Genomic DNA, 8,570 nt, shown 5'->3' with positions numbered 1-8,570 from the left:
CTAAGCTAAAAGAAGAAAAAAACAAACCTATATGAACATAAATGATTATACAATCTAAAAACTGCTGAGGGTTTTGTATAACGTTGGGTCAATTTGAATTTAATTTAAAAAAAAGATGTTTTATTACAAAAACCAAGATTTGTAAAAGTTATTATATACATATATGCCCAATTTCATTGATCTATGTGATGGATATTGCAGACTATTAAAACAAAAAAATCTCATATATTATGCTGCCCTAGTTTGCAGTAAAGTTATGAAGTGAAGTAAGAATGATTGGTATTTTAATTAACATTTTATGAATTATCCTTCTTCCACAGCACCAATCCAAACTCATGCTTCAGTAGGCTATAGTTATGTTGTTTTTACTCTGGGAAGATAAACATCTGCAAGATCAAACCTGTCTTCACATCAAGATAACTCCACGCATTTATGTTGGCATAGGGATTCTGCCAAATCTCAAGCATGGAGGGCAGATATCAAAACACAACACTGATTTACCAAATACTAATAATAAACCAGTTTCAGAACCAATTTCTTCCCAAGGTAACTGTGAGGCTACCTCAACTCTGTCTAGGAAAATCAAATCATTAAGTAACCCAATAGCTCAGGGTTACAAGCTTAACACAACAACAAACCTTTTGCATAGAAGCCACTAAATGAAACATGGAAGGTTTTATTTAACTGTATCTACAGGAGAGCTACAACAGCTGTTGGGATATACACATTTACTTCGAAATACATTTTGTTTTTGGTTGCGTTTAAATATGAGATACTGTACGAGCGCGCGCCTGGCAGTACAGGCACGCGCATTAAACTCGCTGTAATAACGTCAGGTTTGGAGCTATTTGATCATTAATAATCTCATAACAAAAGCATACTCGTCTCATAAGAAGAGAAAGGAAGATATTATTCAACTCATTGCTGAAACATATTTAGCATTTGTTTTTAATTCAAAACTATATTAAAAATACTTTTAGTAGTATTAAAGAGTTTATATTAAACTATTTAGTTAAAAATATTTATTTCAGAAAAGTAGAAATGTAAAACAATTCAAATAATGAGGCTAATAAATAAACAAGAACAAAAAGAAAAACATATTAAGCCTAAATAATAATGTAACTCGTTCCAAAAAACATCTTATTTATACTGTCCACCCATTTAAGTTACCAAAACTCAGCTAGTAAAGTTCGAATTTAATAAATCAGCAAAGGCATGTGCATTTTATTACAGACAGACATGCTAGAGTCCATTTACAAGCGTTACTCACCTTTCTGAAGCAAATCCTGTGAGGAAAGATTCAATCCAGAACAGATTCAGAAGTTATAAAACACCGTCTCCACAATAATCAATTGATGAAACTCCACATTTCTTGCTTGTTCGCAAGTTTAGTCTTTGTTTGTTTGTTTTTAAATGAAAACTCTTCAGATGTTGCTCAGTTTTTCTTTAACTCGCCGGAAAATCGTCTGAAACTGGTGAACAAAATCCTCAGTAGAAGCGCGTGCTCGTCTTTAAGATGGTTTCGTGAAGTAACATAACGTCTAAAATTCACTCACATCACCCAAATGCCGATTTTCTCACCGAGTCTGCACGTTTTTCCCTGTGGAAATCCCACCCGTGCGGGTTTTGTTTGCGCTCGTGCGTAATGAAGGTAGAGGAAAAACTTTTACCCCCTTCGCCACTTCGGTCGGCAGATCAAAACCAATCAAAACCCTCGAAAGCGGGTTTATTAGAGCCGAATTTCCCTGTATAAATCGGTGTATGTTCGGGAACACCAACTTCTTGTTGTTTTGTCGATAAATCCGATATCGTCGGCCTCCCCCAGCACTTCTTCTTCAGATACAGCGAGATTCCGCACTCATGGATGGAGGAGTGTGTGAGCAGAAAGACCTGACTCCCCCTCCATCACTAACACCTCAGGACTACCAAACAGCTGGCCCAGTGCACTCTGGGATTGTAGTTTTTTGTCAAAGCGAACCCCCTCTTTGATGTTTTCCTCTAAAGAAGAAGAAACATTTTTCAAGGTTTAATCAAAGATATAGTTTAGCCATCATCATTTAGGGTTAGCCTACCACCAATCACTTAGGCCTATTCGAAACATTTGTTTCTTCTGTAGAACACAAAAGAAGATATTTTGAAGAATGTTGGCACGCTGAAATAAAATATTAATTAGATTTACTAACAATTTATATGGGCTGAATTTGAACAAACCAACTGATTTTAGTAATGTTCAACTTAATTTGTTCAAATTTAACCCAGGGGGCGACATGGTGGCTCAGTGGTTAGCACTGTCGCCTAACAGCAAGAAGGTCGCAAGTTCGAGTCCCGGCTGGGCCAGTTGGCATGTTCTCCCCGTGTTGCCGTGGGTTTCCTCCGGGTGCTCCGGACTCCCCCACAGTCCAAACTCATGCACTATAGATGAATTGAATAAGCTAAATTGGTCGCAGTGTGTGTGGGTGTTTCCCAGTGCTGGGTTGCAGCTGGAAGGGCATTCACTGTATAAAACATAAGCTGGATAAGTTAGTGGTTCATTCCGCTGTGGTGACCCCTGACACATGAGGGACTAAGACAAAGGAAAATGAATGAAGAATGACTAATACATCCCCTTTCTTTATTCTTCTTAGATGAAGCTGTTCTGTTCAGTCTTTGTCTGTGTGTGACAACAATGTCCACACACCTCCGACACAGTTTGTGTTTGCACAGTAAAGATGACCCCAACAAAGTGAAGAGCTTGCGATCGCATTATCTCAACCGCAGGAAAAGATAACATCTCCTGTTTTATTCAAACTACGATTAGCTTGGCGTACTAATGCACAGAAAACATTCACAGATCCTAAAACCATCCATTTATAGATAGCAGCACAGGCCATTGATTGGGGGGATGGGGGTGGACATTGTCCTGGTCCCACTAAGGTTCTTTTCACAGCCTATCAATGGGCTCAGAAAAGAACTGAACATCTATAGCTATGTTTCCTTTCGAAGATGCAAATTAGATGGAATATCACATAAAGCATTTACAAGTAAAGCAGCGTTTCCATCCAATTAGTCAAAGAGAACAAAATGGTCACTTCCTGATAAAATGGCGGCAAACATAAAAAAGAAAAAGTGAATTTGCTGTGGTAAGAGAAGCCACCGTGAGCCTTTTTTCTTCTAATATAAATGAATTAGAAGACAAAAACAAAACGCAGTGAACACATGGTAGCTTTTAGAGGCGTGAGACACTCTTTGGGGGGACAAACTTTAGCTGAGGGATGTTAAAATGACTAAAACAACATTTCAGATGTTTTACTCTGTGGTCAGCGTGCTGGTTTGTCAATTAAAGGTGAGGTAAGAGATCTGGGAGAATGCTAACGTTAGCATGATAGCATTAAAAACACACATTCCTCCCTGCTACCTTTTTGGGCTACCTATCGTAACTTTCGGCCTGAATATTTTGATCGGACGAATGTTTTTTCAGTCTTACCCAGAATATAAAAATACATATAAATACATTTAGATCAGGGTGATGCGGTGGTGCAGTATGTGGCACGATCGCCTCAGAGCAAGAAGGTCGCTGGTTCGCGCCTCGGCTGGGTCAGTTGGCATTTCAGTGTGGAGTTTGCATGTTCTCCCCAAGTTGGCGTGGGTTTCCTCCGGGTGCTCCGGTTTCCCCCACAGTCCAAATACATGCGCTATAGGGAGAAATGGGTAAGCTAAATTGTCCGTAGTGTATGTGTGTGAATGAGAGTATATGGGTGTTTTTCCAGTGATGGGTTACAGCTGGAAGGGCATCAGCATATGCTGGATAAGTTGACGGTTCATTCCACTGTGGCGACCCCTGATTAATAAAGGGACTAAGCCAAAAAGAAAACGAGTGAATGACATTTAGATCAGTTACTTTATTCGTTACTATCGGAATGTAAAGAGACTATCAGCTTGACAAATTTTTTTGCACCTTTAATGCCGTCCCAATGTGTCATTTTTGTTAGTACATGATCTCTTATAACAAAAACGACTTTTTTTGATGCGAGTTTATTTGGTAAATCTGTTTCTATCGTAGTTTATATTCATGCGATAATGTTTATCCTACTCAGTCGTGCGCATAATTTAATTTTAAGATGTTATGGCCATCTTTGCGCAATTTTTTATGATTTTATTCCAAAATGTAAATAAAAATAGGTAGATGGAATCAGCTATTGTCCCTTTATTCATTCATTTAGTGATGCAACTCAATAGCAGAAAAACGTTTGTCAACGTGACCTAAAAGATATGACTGAAATTGAATGTAAAATTTTATAAATTACAAAAGAAAAATCAAATGGGATGTCTACTATTCTAGAAAACAACAAAACGGTTTTCTTCGAAATTCCAATTGGATCACTGTTTGTTTGTTCGCCAGAGTTCTGCTCACAGTTATAAGGTTTCCACACAGGGCTTGAGGTGACAATTTTCTCTCTAGTAAAACCTTTATTGACCCAATTTGCTCTCTAAACAACAGCAAAGTCCAAGAAACAGACAGCAAACGCCTCTGCGAAGTGTGACACACCACTCATGTTCCCCAACGGCCCTGGGACTAATGTTTCCTAGTTTGTTTCATTTCCTTTGACACAATGCTTTATTGAAACATCAGTTACTTTAACATTATTATTTTCCAGTGACAGAGAAATGACTAAATACTGCACCGTTGAAATGGTTTAGTCAACCCATTTGTGTGACCAGATATCGGAAGAGGAAACTCTTGAAGTCATATTTATTTTGTATGGTGAAATTCTAATTATTAATTTTTGACCGAAGCAATGTGTGAATCATTCATTATTGTTTCAATTTGTTTGGTATCAAGCGAGTGTACCCAGCAGGCACAGTACGTCAACATGATGTCAGATTGATATCAGATTAATGTTGTACTACAACGTTGTGGGGACTTTGCATTTTGTTTGGAAATAAAAATAGGGTTGACGTCAGAACCCAACTACCACTGCCACTATGACGTCAATCAGGCGTTGGATTTTGGTTGCCATACTTGACGAATAAATGTCAGTATTTGACATCAATATGACGTTCATTTACGATGTTGGCCTGATGTTGGATTTTGGTCACTTTCCAACACAACCTAAAAACAACCAAATATCAACGTTTTATGATGTTACAGCTTGACGTTGTGTGGACTTTACCACTATGACGTCAATCAGACATTGGGTTTTGGTTGCCATACTTGACGAATAAATGTCAGTATTTGACATCAATTTGACGTTCTTTTAAGATGTTGGCCTGACGTTGGATTTTGGTCACTTTCCAACACAACCTAAAAACAACCAAATATCAACGTTTTATGATGTTACAGCTTGACGTTGTGTGGACTTTACCACTATGACGTCAATCAGACGTTGAGTTTTGGTTGCCATACTTGACGAATAAATGTCAGTATTTGACATCAATATGACGTTCATTTACGATGTTGGCCTGATGTTGGATTTTGGTCACTTTCCAACACAACCTAAAAACAACCAAATATCAACGTTTTATGATGTTACAGCTTGACGTTGTGTGGACTTTACCACTATGACAATCAGACATTGGGTTTTGGTTGCCATACTTGACGAATAAATGTCAGTATTTGACATCAATATGACGTTCATTTAAGAAGCTGGCCTGACGTTAGATTTTGGTCACTTTCCAACACAACCTAAAAACAACCAAATATCAACGTTTTTATACTGTTACAGCTTGACGTTGTGTGGACTTTACCACTATGACAATCAGACGTTGAGTTTTGGTTGCCATACTTAACGAATAAATGTCAGTATTTGACATCAATATGACGTTCTTTTAAGATGTTGGCCTGACGTTGGATTTTGGTCACTTTCCAACACAACCTATAAACAACCAAATATCAACGTTTTTTGATGTTACAGCTTGACATTGTGTGGACTTTACCACTATGACGTCAATCAGACGTTGAGTTTTGGTTGCCATACCTGACGAATAAATGTCAGTATTTGACATCAATATGACGTTCATTTAAGATGTTGGCCTGATGTTGGATTTGTCACTTTCTAACACAACCTGAAAACAACCAAATATCCACGTTTTATGATGTTACAGCTTGACATTGTGTGGACTTTACCACTATGACAATCAGACGTTGAGTTTTGGTTGCCATACCTGACGAAGAAATGTCAGTATTTGACATCAATATGACGTTCTTTTAAGATGTTGGATTTTGGTCACTTTCCAACACAACCTAAAAACAACCAAATATCAACGTCTAATGATGTTACAGCTTGACGTTGTGTGGACTTTACCACTATGACAATCAGACATTTGGTTTTGGTTGCCATACCTGACGAAGAAATGTCAGTATTTGACATCAATATGACGTTCTTTTAAGATGTTGGATTTTGGTCACTTTCCAACACAACCTAAAAACAACCAAATATCAACGTTTTATGATGTTACAGCTTGACGTTGTGTGGACTTTACCACTATGACGTCAATCAGATGTTGAGTTTTGGTTGCCATACCTGACGAATAAATGTCAGCATCTGATGTCAATATGACGGTTTAAGATGTTGGCTCGACGTTGGATTTTTTTGGACATCAAAATAACATTGTCCTGTCAGCGCAATAGCCTAATGGTTAGCGCGTTGACATATGGTGCAGTAGCATGTCAGGACGTCCCGAGTGCGAATCCTGGCTCGAGGACATTTCCCATCCTCTCTCCTCTCCAACTTTGCTTCCTGTCTCATTACTGTCCTATCTAAAAAAGGTCAAAAATAAATCTGTTAAAGAAATAAACAAATAACGTTGTCATTAGACGCTGGCTAGACATTGAATTTTGGTCACCTGACGTCACAATCTAAACTAACCTAAAATAACGTCTTATGGCGTTGTGTGCCTGCTGGGTATGGCGCAACAGGCTGCATCCAAAATCGACTACTACTCAAGTATGTACTACATTTTTACGTACTACATACTACGAATTTGAACTTTACTACACGACCGTTAGAAAAGTATGTTCTACATAGTATGAAGGTACGGTGGCCGAGAAAGCTTAACACACTGCAATTTAAGAAAATACACGCAATTTACAAAAACAGCAGCAAATTAAGATCCTCATCGGCTTGACAATATATATATATATATAAATATATATATATATATATATATATATATATATATATATATATATATATATATATATATATATATATACACGTGTTGCAAATCCTCAAAATAGAAAACATTAGCAAATAGTGCTGCAAATTCTCACAATGGAAACAAATTAATAAAATGCACAGCATCTTCTCACAACACGTGCAAATAGCATGGAAAACAACGTAAACGTTTTAACGGGACCCAAAAACGTGACGGACCAGGCTGGCATTTGCTTATTGTGCTTACTGCTGTAGTTGTAGGTAATCTTTGAAAGGTATGTTTTTTTTTTAAAACATCCTGATTAAACCATAAACTAACCTAGCTTAAATAACAATAAAATAAATAGCTGGGCCCGTTACATTTCTGAGTCCCCCTGACACATTTCCTTTGTGTTTGATGCTATTTGCATGTGTTGTGAGAGAATGCAGTGCGTTTTCCTAATTTGTTTGCGTTGTGAGAATTTCAACCCAGGCTCATTCTGAAAACATACCCCTTTATACATTTCTCGAGAGCGCCAACTACGTCCCAGGAGGTACGTTTTTTTGCAGTGTTTGTTTTTGCGGATCCACCAGAGGGCGCTGTGTACGCTTTTTCAGATCTCAAATTTCTCTCGAGTGCCATTCGCACCTGCTGTTCTCACGTAAATCCACCAGAGGCCCCTGTTGACTGACTGACCCACCCTCCACTTTCCCTAAACCCTAACCCGATAGTGTTTTCAAAAGCACCGATGGACTCGCCCACCCTCTTCCCTAAATCCAACCGACGGTTTTAAAAGTTTGTTTAAAATGTAAAAACTTGTTTATTTATTTTTTTGGCTATTGTTTTTGTCTTATTTGCCTTCTGGAACAGTCTTATCTGCCAAAAAGAGGGGAGGGTGGGTCAGTCAGTCTGTCAGTGAGTCAGTCAGTCTACAGCGGCCTCTGGTGGATTTACGCAAGAAGAGCAGGCGCGAATTCGAGATCTGAAAAAGCGTACACAGCGCCCTCTGGTGGATTCATTACAGGACGTTTGCTGTTTGTTCAAATTACTTATTTAAAATGAGCTGAAACAACACAATTCTTGAGTTTTTTGGGGGGACAACTTAATTGTTTTATGTTCAATACACTTAAATTTGTAAAAACTAATAAGCTAACTTAATTCTTTCATGTTGTCCTAACACAAATCGAATGCGTGCAACCCAGCATTTTTTACAGTGTAAATTGGAAAGCAAGCCGAATTGTTTTTGTTGTTGTTAGATTCACATCTCCGTGAGTGCTTAAATAACATGCATATATGAAGACTCACTCATTAAGCGGCATTTGGACGGATATTTTTAATTTGCCACTACAGAAACTTTCCCTGAAATGAGGAAGTGTTCCTCTGAGCTTTATTCCGCAATGAATCTGACTAATTGTCTGTTAGTGCTCCTCTTGTTCTTCAGGCAAGCAGGCGGGCAG

General features: G+C 38.1%; 1 protein-coding gene across 4 annotated transcripts in view; it reads right to left on the bottom strand.

The window, feature by feature from the left end:
• fgfr1a (fibroblast growth factor receptor 1a) overlaps positions 1 to 1,876 on the bottom strand; it is an 85,845-nt gene extending 83,969 nt beyond the window's left edge. For all 4 annotated transcript variants that reach the window (XM_056463014.1, XM_056463015.1, XM_056463017.1 and 1 more), the window contains exon 1: positions 1,271 to 1,876. The gene's annotated coding sequence lies outside the window, so the exon portion shown is untranslated. The remainder of the gene's footprint in view (positions 1 to 1,270) is intronic.
• Positions 1,877 to 8,570: the final 6,694 nt, after the last annotated feature.

Source organism: Danio aesculapii, chromosome 8 (genome assembly GCF_903798145.1).
Source record: "Danio aesculapii chromosome 8, fDanAes4.1, whole genome shotgun sequence".
NCBI lineage: Eukaryota > Metazoa > Chordata > Actinopteri > Cypriniformes > Danionidae > Danio > Danio aesculapii.
Note: the sequence above shows the minus strand (reverse complement) of the source record. Positions and strands in the feature narration are given on the sequence as shown.